Genomic DNA, 13,654 nt, shown 5'->3' with positions numbered 1-13,654 from the left:
TAATTTTTTGTACTTTAGCAAGTTTATTTAATTGTATTTATTTGTAGGAATTGTATTTAATTAATTTATTGATAGTGTAGTGTTAGGTTAATTGTAGGTAATTGTAGGTAGTTTATTTAATTAATTAATTGATAGTATAGTGTTAGGTTTAATTGTAACTTAGGTTAGGATTTCTTTTACAGGTAAATTTGTAATTATTTTAACTATTTTAGCTATTAAATAGTTCTTAACTATTTAATAGCTATTGTACCTGGTTAAAATAAATACAAAGTTACCTGTAAAATAAATATTAATCCTAAAATAGCTATAATATAATTATAATTTATATTGTAGCTATATTAGGGTTTATTTTACAGTTAAGTATTTAGCTTTAAATAGGAATAATTTATTTAATAAGAGTTAATTTATTTCATTAGATTTAAATTATATTTAACTTAGGGGGGTGTTAGTGTTAGGGTTAGACTTAGCTTTAGGGGTTAATACATTTATTAAAATAGCGGTGAGCTCCGGTCGGCAGATTAGGGGTTAATAATTGAAGTTAGGTGTCGGCGATGTTAGGGAGGGCAGATTAGGGGTTAATACTATTTATTATAGGGTTAGTGAGGTGGATTAGGGGTTAATAACTTTATTATAGTAGCGCTCAGGTCCGGTCGGCAGATTAGGGGTTAATAAGTGTAGGCAGGTGGAGGCGACGTTGAGGGGGGCAGATTAGGGGTTAATAAATATAATATAGGGGTTGGCGGTGTTAGGGGCAGCAGATTAGGGGTACATAAGGATAACGTAGGTGGCGGCGCTTTGCGGTCGGCAGATTAGGGGTTAATAAGTGTAGGTAGGTGGAGGCGACGTTGTGGGGGGCAGGTTAGGGGTTAATAAATATAATACAGGGGTCGGCGGTGTTAGGGGCAGCAGATTAGGGGTACATAAGGATAACGTAGGTGGCGGTCGGCAGATTAGGGGTTAAAAAAAATTATTTGAGTGTCGGCGATGTGGGGGAACCTCGGTTTAGGGGTGCATAGGAAGTTTATGGATATTAGTGTACTTTAGAGCACAGTAGTTAAGAGCTTTATAAACCGGCGTTAGCCCAGAAAGCTCTTAACTACTGACTTTTTTCCTGCGGCTGGAGTTTTGTCGTTAGATGTCTAACGCTCACTTCAGACACAACTCTAAATACCGGAGTTAGAAAGATCCCATTGAAAAGATAGGATACGCAATTTACGTAAGGGGATCTGCGGTATGGAAAAGTCGCGGATGAAAAGTGAGCGTTAGACCCTATTTTGAGTGACTCCAAATACCGGTGGTAGCCTAAAACCAGTGTTAGGAGCCTCTAACGCTGGTTTTCACGGCTAACGCCAAACTCCAAATCTAGGTCTAAATTAGCCACAGGTAAAGGATACGACTTCTTAAACCTAGAAGAAAGATTGAAAGAAGAACCAGGCTTAGACCATCTTTTAGTAATCATATCATAAACAGCATCTGGAACAGGAAAAACCTCAGGAGCAACCTTAGGAGGTTTAAAACAGTCTTTGAATGTTTACTGGCTTTATTATCAAGAGGACTAGACTCTTCAATACCCAAAGTAACCAGAACCCTTTTTCAATAAAGAACGAATATAATCGATCTTAAACAGATAGGAAGATTTACCAATTTCAGAATCTGAATCAGGATCTTCTGAACCAGAGGAATCCTCATCAGCAGAGGATATTTCAGTATGCTGTCGGTCAATACAAATTTCATCAGATTTATGAGAAGTTTTAAAAGACCTTTTACGTTTATTTGAAGGCGGAATAGCAGACATAGCCTTATCTATAGCTGCAGCAATATAATTCTTTACATCTGCAGGAATATCAGGTACTTTAGACGTTGAAGGAACAACAGATGGTGTATTAGTACTAATAGAAACATTATCGGCATGCAAAAGCTTATCATGACAGATGCCACATAATTGGGCTTAAGAAATAACATCAGTTAATTTATAGAAATTTCTTGATGTGGATGGCCTTATACCTCGAGGAGAGCTGCCAGATATCGATATAACCTCACCTTGGATACTCTTGTAACTATCTGGTGTATTTGGGACTTTTTGTACTCATATATATGTATATATAAACTCATCTATATTTATATTTATATACAGGTCACTTTTTATATTGGTATAACCTTGCTAATTTGTGGTGAACCATTTTTGTGTATATATATATATATATATATATATATATATATATATACCGATTTTTTACTAATATCTGGTGACACCCTATTGGGTTATTTATACAGTATACTCTTTATGATAGCGCCCCTATATTTTACTCAGTTTGGGTATATTATATTGAGTTAATTTACAACAGACACACTTAGCTTTGGTAGAACTGTGTTCATGCAGCATGGTTTTTCCAGCAACATCAGAGGCAGGATCAGATTGAGACATCTTGCAAAATGTAAAAAAGAAAAAAACAACATTTAAACAAAATATCCAATTTCCTCATATAGCATTTTCAGGAATGGGAAAAAATGCTTATGATAATGTAGGATGCAAAAAAATCATAGCTCTTAACATGGAGAGTACCATAAGCATAAAAGGAAGAGGGGTTATAGACAAAAAAGATTTTGGTGCCAAGTATAACGCAAGACGCAAAACGGAAATAAAAAATATTTTGGCACCAAAGCTAACATCAGGAAATGACACAACTCGCATCATAACAAGCGTGAATCCACGCCCAAACAATGTGCATCAACAAAGACGCAGGAAATTACATAATTTACATCACCTTAGACTCACTTTCGTGCCAAAAAAATGTCAGCGCCAAAAAACACGCCATAAAAAACTGCATTTTGCGTCCCTGTGAGCCTAGCTTGCCTGTGAAAATTTGGAAAACAAAGTCAAGTTGAAAGAATCTGAAAACCCAGATAAGAGATAAAAATAAAAAATAATCTTCCCAAACATAAAAATCCATACTGAAACTGATAGTCTGCAGAAAAGGGAAATATACATAGACCTGACTCTTGACAAATATAAGCAAATACATATATTTAAAACTTTATAACATAAAGTGACAAACATAGCTGAGAGTGTCTAAAAAAATATTTAACTATTAAACACATGTACAGAACCTATTCGGCAAATGGGTTTCCAAAGTGTTGCGGTTTTAATTATTTATTGCTTTCTGTATTTCTAGTTTTTCACCTTTGTTGTTTGAGATAGCATATATATTGGAGAGGTGAAATGAGCCTCAATGAATTGGGAACAATGAGACCCCTCTCTAGAGTAATGAAGCAAACTTTTTCTATAAAATGTCAGATAGTAAATATTTTAGGCTTTGTAGGCCAAGAGGTAACATTGAGAATATTATGTAGGTACTTTAAAAACTACATAACTTCTAAAAGAGAGAAAACAAATTTCCAGAAAATGTATAAAATTCAAAATATATGAAAAATAATGAGCCACAATGTTTGTGATGATTTTTTTCTGTGACGACATTCCATTTCATATTCTTCAATTTTTCATTAATTTAAGTTGAGAATATTGCATTTACATATATTGTAGTATGTAGATTAGCAGTGCAAAGTGATTAAAGCACCTCATCTCTGCCACAACTACTCAACTATGTCATGACTGTGAGCCGGATGATCTAAACCTCTCGGTTGATCTAAACCCTGCTCTGGTAAGATGATCTAATATGTCTCATTAGGTCCTTCAAAGACTTTTAAAAATGCATTTTCTTTTTCTTGACAGTGGTTTATCTCTCTATGCAGTGTTCCTGATGTGAAAGAGAGACACCTACATTGCAAAATAATGCTAAAAAAAGCCCTCAAATGGGGCAGATTTAAAAAGCAGTGGATGCCGCTTTCTACGCCCAAAGTTTCCAGCTCGCTGGAAACTTAATTTAAGAAGCAGTGGTCGTAAGATACGATCGGGATGATTGACACCCCTTCTCAAGAAATGCTTGTGCAATGTTAAATGCTGACAGCATATGCTGTCGGCATTTAGCGACGGCTGGTGGACATGATTTGCTACAGCGAATCATGCCCGCCCGGCATATGATAAATTGACCTCAAAGATTTAACTTGTAATATGAAAGTAGAAATGGAAGTGCTATGAATTGAAGTCTAGAAAAGTAATTTTTACACTCCACTTATAATCTAGGCTTTAATGTGCATGATTTTTTTCCCATGGAAAAGGCTGCAAATAAACTCATATAGGCCGAGAAACATTTTGCAAGAGCTTTTATATTTTATGTGTTACATGCATTGTGCATGATATAACGATCTTAATAAATATTTTTTTTTGGATTTTATACACTTGATTACTACTGTCAGTTTATAAGTTCCGTTTGGAGTATAGACATAATTTGTTTGGTGTACACAGAAATGTGAGTACATTACCTTCAGAGGGGTTTATTAGACACCACAGGATATGCTATGTGGTGCCCCATATTTTGTTTTATAAAATAAATGGACATGAAACCCCAAAAAAATATTTCCTAATTCAGTGTAACTTCCATTATCAAATGTGCTTCTTTTTCTTGGCATCCTTTGTTGAAGGAACAGCAATGCACTACAGGGGGCTAGCAGAACACATTGTGTAAGCCAATAACAAGAGGTATATATGTGCAATCACCAAACAGCAGCTAGCTCCCAGTAGTGCAATGCTGCTCCTCAGGCTACCTAGGCATGCTTTTCAAAAAAGGATACCAAGATAATAAAGCAAATTAGACAATAGAAGTTAATTGGAAAGTTATTTAAAATTGCATGCTCTATCTGGATAACAAAAGTTTATTTTTGAATTTACTCCTCAGAAAAATTCACTTTAAGTATATGGTTCCTATTGTTAAAAGGCACATAACTCCAACAGTCTTGTGAATGAATGCACAACACATTGTTATGCTTTAAAAATACACATATGCTGGAATTTTAAATAAATACAGCAGCCAGATCAGCATTTAATATATTTCTAGAGCTGGATAGTAGAGATGTTCATTCATTCCATCACATTCGTAATGAAAATTGGATTCGTTTTAATTTTCGTTTTTACAAAACAAGTATCCAAATGAATGCACCTATGAAAATGAAAGAAAACTAAATAATACTGAAGAAAATTATCAGTATTCATTTACTTTATTTTTTTTTTTAAAGGGGTTAATACTTACCTTAATGTGCTCTAGCCATGCCATCAGGTGGCTTAGCGCGCTCAACTCCCAGGATCTGCACTAAAGTTAGTGCAGGTCTTGGGAACCAACAGCGTTAAGCGCCTGCTGTTAGTGCGGCTGAGGTTCTGCCAAGAAGAGGATCAGGCTAGTGTGTTCTCCACAGCATGTTAAGGTAACAATTCTAACTACATCTTGGAACAATTACTTTAATTTTAATGAAAACAAATGTAAATGTTTAGCTAAAATTCAGTATTCTTTTTGTTTGAAACTAAACAAATGCCAAATATCGTAGCCAAAAAATATTCAGGAAAACCAATTTCAATGAATATTCTGAACGTAAATTTTGGACAAACCGAATATTTCTTGGTTGCACAAGTCTAGTGGATAGATCCACAGAAAGCAGGAGGGAGCACTGTAACAATATAAATGACACATTTCTCATAAACCAGCCTCAACCACAGTCTAGCCTTGTATGCTCTTAAGGTGGATTATAAATGTTGCTGCATATAAGCCAAGACATTTGGTGAAAAAGCAGCCAGGTTACTATATGGTTTAGATGTGGATATTACTTTGAGATACTTAACCAAATATCAGCAACATGTACTTGATCAATAACTGACAGTAGTAGACTGTTTTAAGGGAAATCAGAATGCATACAAAATATACTTCTTAAAAAAAAAATGACTTGCATTTGATCATTGCAAGATGCGTCACAATTCTGAAGCTGCAGGTTCATAAAGCTTCCAGGTTGTGTTTTATTTCCTTTAAAGGTAAATAATTTTGCATCTGAAAGTTTTGATTTTTTTACCCTTTTGTGTAGCAATACAATGGAGGCATTCATTATTCTTCTATACTGTACTCCAATGTTCTAGGTTGTTGGCATTGACAACCAGAAGATTATAAAAAGCTTTTTAAGCGAATATACATGTTAATCATGATATAAACATGTTTGAAACTAACAAAAGACGTCTTATCATAATTTCCCTGTGATAATAAGTGAATTTGCCTTGGTACACTGTGAAAGCTATGGTATAATACAGTACTAGAATAACAGGGATATTCACTCAGGAATGTCATTTCAGCAGACTTTATTGAAGCACACTGAAATCTAATGGGGCATCTGGATTATGCTTATGGAACTTTATGACCACTTAAAACCTATATTCTAATCCTGATTTAAATCAACAATTAAATACAAATAAATAAATAGATAAATACATAAATAAACATTTTTATTAAGACCTCACAATGACTCGTCATCACAGACTACTCAACACATAATTCAATGCCAAATAATAGACAAGATCCTATGAGACTCTAAGAAAACAGTTATTTTGAAAAATATTTAACCTATCAAATGACTGCAGTTAATATTGTCATAAGCACACTCCCAACCTGTGGGTTCATAAAAAAAACATGGATACATCACCTCATTCTGGATAAAAGGAAACTTAACACATTGCATAAATGTTATCATACTTGCTCCAGATCAAGCAATTTTATAAAATTCACTGTGATTATGCAAGTTAGGAGAAAAAATAGCAATTAGGGTTGCCAGTAGGGATTGGTGAATATGGTAAAAGTGCAATTCCTTTGGTAGAACGAATAGTTCTGTGGACATTCATTTTGGACAATTGAATGTTGATAAGAAAAAAAATCTATTAAAATTTGGTAATTAAATGTTGTTTCTGGTTTTCAATGTTACTGTTTTTTTTTTTCAAATGTTCATAATTAGATCAAATGTCCACATTTGAAATTTGAAATATAACATTCAATGTAACAAATACTATTCAGAATTCCAATAGTTCATGTGGTAGGGAATTTAGTAAATTGATACATAATAGATACTAATATATTTATTCAAATTTTTCAAATTAGAATATTGCATAATTGGAATATTACATTTGAAGAGAGCATTAGAAATACTATTACAAATATATCTATTCAAATTTTTCTAATTTGAATATTAAATTATTTGATTAAAATTATGCAATATTCGAGTCATAGAAATTTGAATTAAATATTGGAATATATGGAAATAGTTGAATGAACTAAAGCGTTAAAATGTGTTTCATTTTTCGAATGTTGCAAAACATTAGCCCATCCATAGTTATCAGCTGTTCACCACAAATAATGCTGGACAATCTCTAGGTGAGTGGGCATGATGGTAGCCAGGGTCACACAATGCTTCCCCTCTTAATCCAACCATCTATTTTTTCACAACTGAGTAGCAATTTTACCCCATGGCTGCCAGTAACATAAAAATCAGCCATTTTACCACTTCGGTTGCTGCACCACACATAAAAGTAATGATTTGACCCCTTGATTATTACTTATTTCTTTCTGCTCCATATCTGTAATGCATTGAGGTATAGTATATATTTTACATTTAACTAAAAACCATGGACTTTAAATAACTGTCCAGTATTTTTGTGAAGATTTTACTGGATTTTACTAAACAGCCTGTTAAAATACTGGACTGTCCAGTTGAATATTGGACACCTGGCAACCCTAGTAGCAATAAAAACAAATGTAACTCAAAGTCACTAATTCCTCATACTCCTGATAAATGGACAGGAAACATTACACTAAACTAAAGCTCAGTTGATTTATTTATCCTAAAAACACATATATCATCACACTCGCAGAGTGTTCAGTGTAATTTACTTTTTAAATATGTCATTTTGCTGCCCCCTCGATCCGCCCATCTTGCCGTAGCTTTTTTTATTTTAACCAGAGAGGAATGGTTCAGCCAACAAGAAGGTGACCGCTTGTCCCAATAGATTTTAAACAGCTCACTCATGGCCCTTCACGGTTTACACTGAGGGCTTCCCCGTGATAATAATAAATGTTAAATGTTTTAAAATAAATGATTCTACTGAGGTATAGTTTAGTATAACATATATTATCCCTTTTAAGTGGTTTCAAGAATGGAATTCTTCTGAAATGTTTAGAAAAAAAATCTGCAGGAAAAAAGCAAATCGTTTTTCATACTTTTGGCACAATTATAGAGCAATATCACTTACATTTCAAGAATGTCTGCACAATGCAGGGTTTATCTGCTGTAGATGATATGTTTTAAAACATTAAATTACTCTTTCCTGTAACATCATCAGTATATCTGTATACACTTCTATTTAAAAGATCTATTGGAAAAATGCAGTGTGATCGATGCCAGCAAGCTGGAATGTGGAAAAAAACAATGGTTCTGCAATGTGAGAAGAATTTGTTTAATGCCCATGTAAGTTATTAATATTTTCAGTCAAATAAACACTACAAAAAAATCATCAGACACCAATAAAGGCTTCTCCAAATGTTTAGTACTGTGGACAGCTTCTTCTTAAAACTGTAATGGTTTGGTGTATGCAGGGCACTTGCACCTCCTGTGATGTTATTGCACTTCTATACATTGTCAGTATATGGTTATAATACAATATATTTGATAATTATTCTTTAAAATGAACCACCAATAAAATGCATATACAAAACAATTTATTAATGTAAATTCCTAAATTCTTAATATTAGTTAGAATTTATAGACACCTTGATTATATCTATAGGAACCAGACTATGAATCAAACTATACAAGCGTAAAACTGTTACAATATTTTTTACAAAGCAAACCAAATATACCTTTAGGATTAACTTTACTCACAATAATCTCCCAAATCAGAGTTGCATTAAAATACCATAACGAGATACCAAGATATGAGCCACTAACCTTCAGACCAGTACAATTAAGCTATTTAGCCCAAAATTGATTCTATACAACTCTAATTAAAACACCAGAAGTTATATATATTCTTAATGTAAACAGCCAGTTTACATGCCAATTTATCTAAGCTGAAATAAATTCTTAATTATCTACAATTTCGACAAATTCTTAAATTTATATATATATATATATATATATATATATATATATATATATATAAAGGAACAAAAAACTTGCACTCGCTGGGCTTTTTTGTATTAATATTTACTATCAAATATGTGACGTTTCGAGGATAATATATCCCCTTCCTCAGTGTCTGATATATTATCCTCGTAACGTCACATATTTGATAGTAAATATTAATACAAAAAAGCCCAGTGAGTGCAAGTTTTTTGTTCCTTCATATAATTCTTTACTAGCACCCTGGTAGTTGCATTAAAGTGAGAGTGCACATCCTTGCTACATATATATATATATATATATATATATATATATATATATATATATATATATATATATATTTGCAAAGATAAATTACTTAGCATACAAAATTCAAGCTTAAAACTATACAAGACTATGAATGCAAGCTAAAATACAAAGTGCCCTTTTAAATCTACTAACTGCAATTAGATTGTAGCAATAATGAATGTATTTGCTTTAAATAATATTTAAAATATAGAACAGTTATACATCACCCATGAACCAATTAAATGTGTTCCAGTTTTTCCAAGTAGATTCAGGTCACCTCATATAAAGAAAGGTATTGCAATTAGATAAAAAAAAAATGGTCTCAGCTTTTGCTTAAAGTGACTGTGTCCCAAATATGGCAGCCCAGTTTTCAGTCAAGAGTTCCTTGCGAGAGGTTATATCATGTGATATCCCTCCCCCTTTTCTTATTGTAATCATTGGTGATATGAATTTGATTGGCCCTTAATGGAGCTTGCCTCTGATTCGCCCTTGCGGAGCTTGTCCCTGATTCGCACTTGGATCTGAATATCTCATAGGTTATTTTGGGAAACGCCTGCCTGAGCAGCCAAATGCCTTTTGGCTGTAATACCGTTTCTGATCTATAGATGGCAGCAGACACCCAGGAATGCAGCCCCACCATCAAATATTTCTAACAGTCTAATTATTTAACCTTTAAAATATTGTATCCAACATATTATAATCTCTTGTATTTATAAATTATATGTTTCATATATGGTCCACACAGTGTCATTTTTTTCTTATCATTTTAAGACCAAACGTGAAGATATTCCACTTATAATATATTAAAATACGTTTAAAAATCATATTTTCTATGAAACAATTTAAAAGGATTATAATACCTTCATCATGGATTCAATTACTTTCTCAGTTATTATCTTAATATGACATACATACCTTGAGATCAGCAAACATATGTCATTTTCATATAATTATATCTACATTACTTCCCATACAGATTACTATCCCATACAGATTAATATTTCATATCTGTATATTTCTTTTTCAGTGTATAAAACATAGGATATTATTTAAAATACCAATTGTATATGTACTTATTAAAATTGACTGTATTGCTATTTATTTAATTCCAGCATACACTTATCCAATATGTTACTGTTAGGCATTTCTTCTCAGGATATATATATATATATATATATATATATATATATATATATATATATATATATATATATATATATATATATATATATATATATATATATATATATATATATATATATATATATATACAATCTGAGAATCAATTATACTTGAAATTTAAATACAAGTTGTATTTTAAAATGAATTTGAGAGTTACAATGCAAGACGTGTCTCAGTTAGCCAGCACAGATGTGGATTCGAGCTCTAGGGGTAATTAACAGGTCTGTGCTAATCACTATTTTCCTGGGCCTTAGTGAGTTTTAAAAGAGATTCCCACAGACATCTAGGCTCCTTCATTCCATGATGTATGCTGGCTTGGTTGATTATTAGGCCCCTGCTGAGCTGTGAGCATCAAAAGCTAAACCTTTTGTTGTTAGATGCTATGTTAATCAGTAAAAAAAAATATATATCTTATGTATGATCTAAGATTTGCTATACACAGCCATATAATCAGTGATAAAATGAGCATGCTCAAACTTACTATTTGAGAGATTTCATACTTATTTTATTTTTTATATATATACATAATATATATATATATATATATATATATATATATATATATATATATATATATATATATATATATATATTGTTCACTGATATCTATAGATACCCTGACAACATAATAATGTAAAAGCTGCCTAACACTGTGCATATGCTAAATCAGAACTTTATTATGCTGTGGGCAACATTTACTGTTGCCTTCCCGCATTCAGAAGTGTTCAAGATAGCCTACAATGGGGAACTGTTCACATCCCGAAGCTTGATGAATTATGTATGCATTGGGTACTTGTAAAGCGTGGCTAATCACCTGTAAGGGTCTCAAGGCGCTGCTCATTTTATCGACCTCAGAAGGATGAAAGGCTGAGTGGACCTTGCCGGGGATCGAACCTGTAACCCTTGGCTTGCTACAGACCTCAGCCACAGTGACTCAGCATGCTGAGCTATCTGTCCAGCTCTTGTCTTGGCAAAGGCAAGAAATTTAACTTCAGGAAGAGATTCAAAGTGAGTTACTAAAGACCGCTGCTCCATAACCCTGTCCGCCTGCTCTGATGAGGCAGACAGGAATCGCCGGAAATCAACCCGATCGAGTACGATCGGGTTGATTGACACCTCCCTGCTGGCGGCCCATTGGCCGCCAGTCTGCAGGGGGCGCCGTTGCACCAGAAGCTATTGTGAGCTACTGGTGCAATGCTGAATACGGAGAGTGTATTGCTCTCCGCATTCATCGATGTCTGTCGGACCTGATCCGCACTGTCGGATCTGGTCCGACAGACATTTTTTAAATATGCCTCTTTATATCATCCCCAGGGGTTCTCCAGTTACCTTCTCTCACCCATGTGAATTTCTTTATCCCAGAGAGCTTCATTCATTTCTATGGAAAGCATCTCTCCTCTCGCTGGAATTTACAGGTTCCTCCCCATTTCTTTGAAAATTCAGTGAGTTCTGCCTCTGTGAAGTCAGCACTGAAGCTGATAGTTTTTCAGTTTTAATATAAATAAAAGACATGCAAAGTGCAATCTAATTAGTAAACAATATGCATAAATATACAAAGTATGAGCCTAATGTATTAAAGTTACACATAAACTGTGAGGGCATAATCACAATCCTAAATACACTGCTGAGTACAAAATAAAATACAAAATAGAAAGTGCACAGTTTAAATATAATAAAAATTAATCTGAAGTGTAAAGTGATATAAAATACAAATCACAAAGTGTTAATGCAGCAGAACTGTAATGTCATACAGTGCTATATTGTACTTTGCTTGTCTCTCCTTCACATACAGACATGTAGGAAATGCCCCTTGGTGAAGTAAAGCAAAATCTGTCTTTTGAAAATTTCACTACGTAAGTCGCAGTACTGGAGGATAATTTTAGAATATTTCACCTGAACAGAGAGATTTTGAATAATATCAGGGCTTGAATAAAAAAAGAAAAAATTGGGGTGTTATATCCCTTTAAACCAAGTAGGGCCATATTTGAAGCTAAAATCTATATGTAACCAGAAATATATTATTAAAGGCTTGCTATGAAGTGATATGATGTAATTAATGGATACATCTTCTGATTTACCTAACAGCTGGAATGTGATCAAAATGTTATTACTGCCAGATAAATGACTACAACTTTTTACATATATAAGCTAAAAAGGAGGCAGAGGTCTGCAATTTTTTAATATTATGCATTTGATACCAGCTGGTGAAAAAGCATTTATTGGCTCTAGACCAGAGTTGTTCTACAACAGTAATTGGTATTTCAAGACAATTTTCATTAAGTGAACTTTCAAAACATTCCACTTCTTTATATGTTTCATAACTGTACATATTTCACAAGAAAGAGAAATTGATTTTGACTTCTCTAAACAAAGAGCTTGTTTGATACAATATACCAAGGATCTGTTATGGTTTTTGTCAATATATATATATATATATATATATATATATATATATATATATATATATTTTGTAAAAGGTAAAAGCACTCCTAGTTCCTGTACGGCGTAATTAGCCTGTATTGCCCTGGGTGCACTTCAAATTAAGTATATAGTCCAAGCATCAAGAAGTCACTCACAGGGTCTTATAATAATAATATCTTAATTTATTGACGTTTTGGGGTTCCCTCCATTTTCAGAACAAGTGCAATATGATATACAAAACTTATCACCTTATATACCAACATTTCACCAATAACAGAGTTCTTGGCTGCATCCCGGAAGTTGCAGACGTCATGTGACCTGTGCGTCACCCAATGTCGTCATGGCAACTGGACGCTCAGTCGAGAACATGTAACTATGCAGGCTCTATAAATAAGCACTCTAAGGGCTGACTAGCTACTGAAGTAGAATTATGTGCTAAGGTTAGTATAATACTTCTCTGAAACATAGATCTAACTGTTTAGCAGGCATACATGGCTCATTTTATTTGTAATTTGTGAATGTTTATGAATGCTCCTTATCATGCATAGAATGGCTGAACCGCCTCTCATAAATGGATGTATTAACCATCTATACTTCACTACTTCTCTCCATTGTCTTACAGCACTGTGAATTGTTTTTAGACACAGGGTGTTCTCGACTGAGCGTTCAGTTGCCATGATGACACAGGGTGACGCGCAGGTCACGTGACTTCCGCAACTTCCGG

Source organism: Bombina bombina, chromosome 4, assembly GCF_027579735.1.
Source record: "Bombina bombina isolate aBomBom1 chromosome 4, aBomBom1.pri, whole genome shotgun sequence".
NCBI lineage: Eukaryota > Metazoa > Chordata > Amphibia > Anura > Bombinatoridae > Bombina > Bombina bombina.
The sequence above is the reverse complement of the archived record's forward strand: the minus strand, read 5'-3'. Positions refer to the sequence as shown.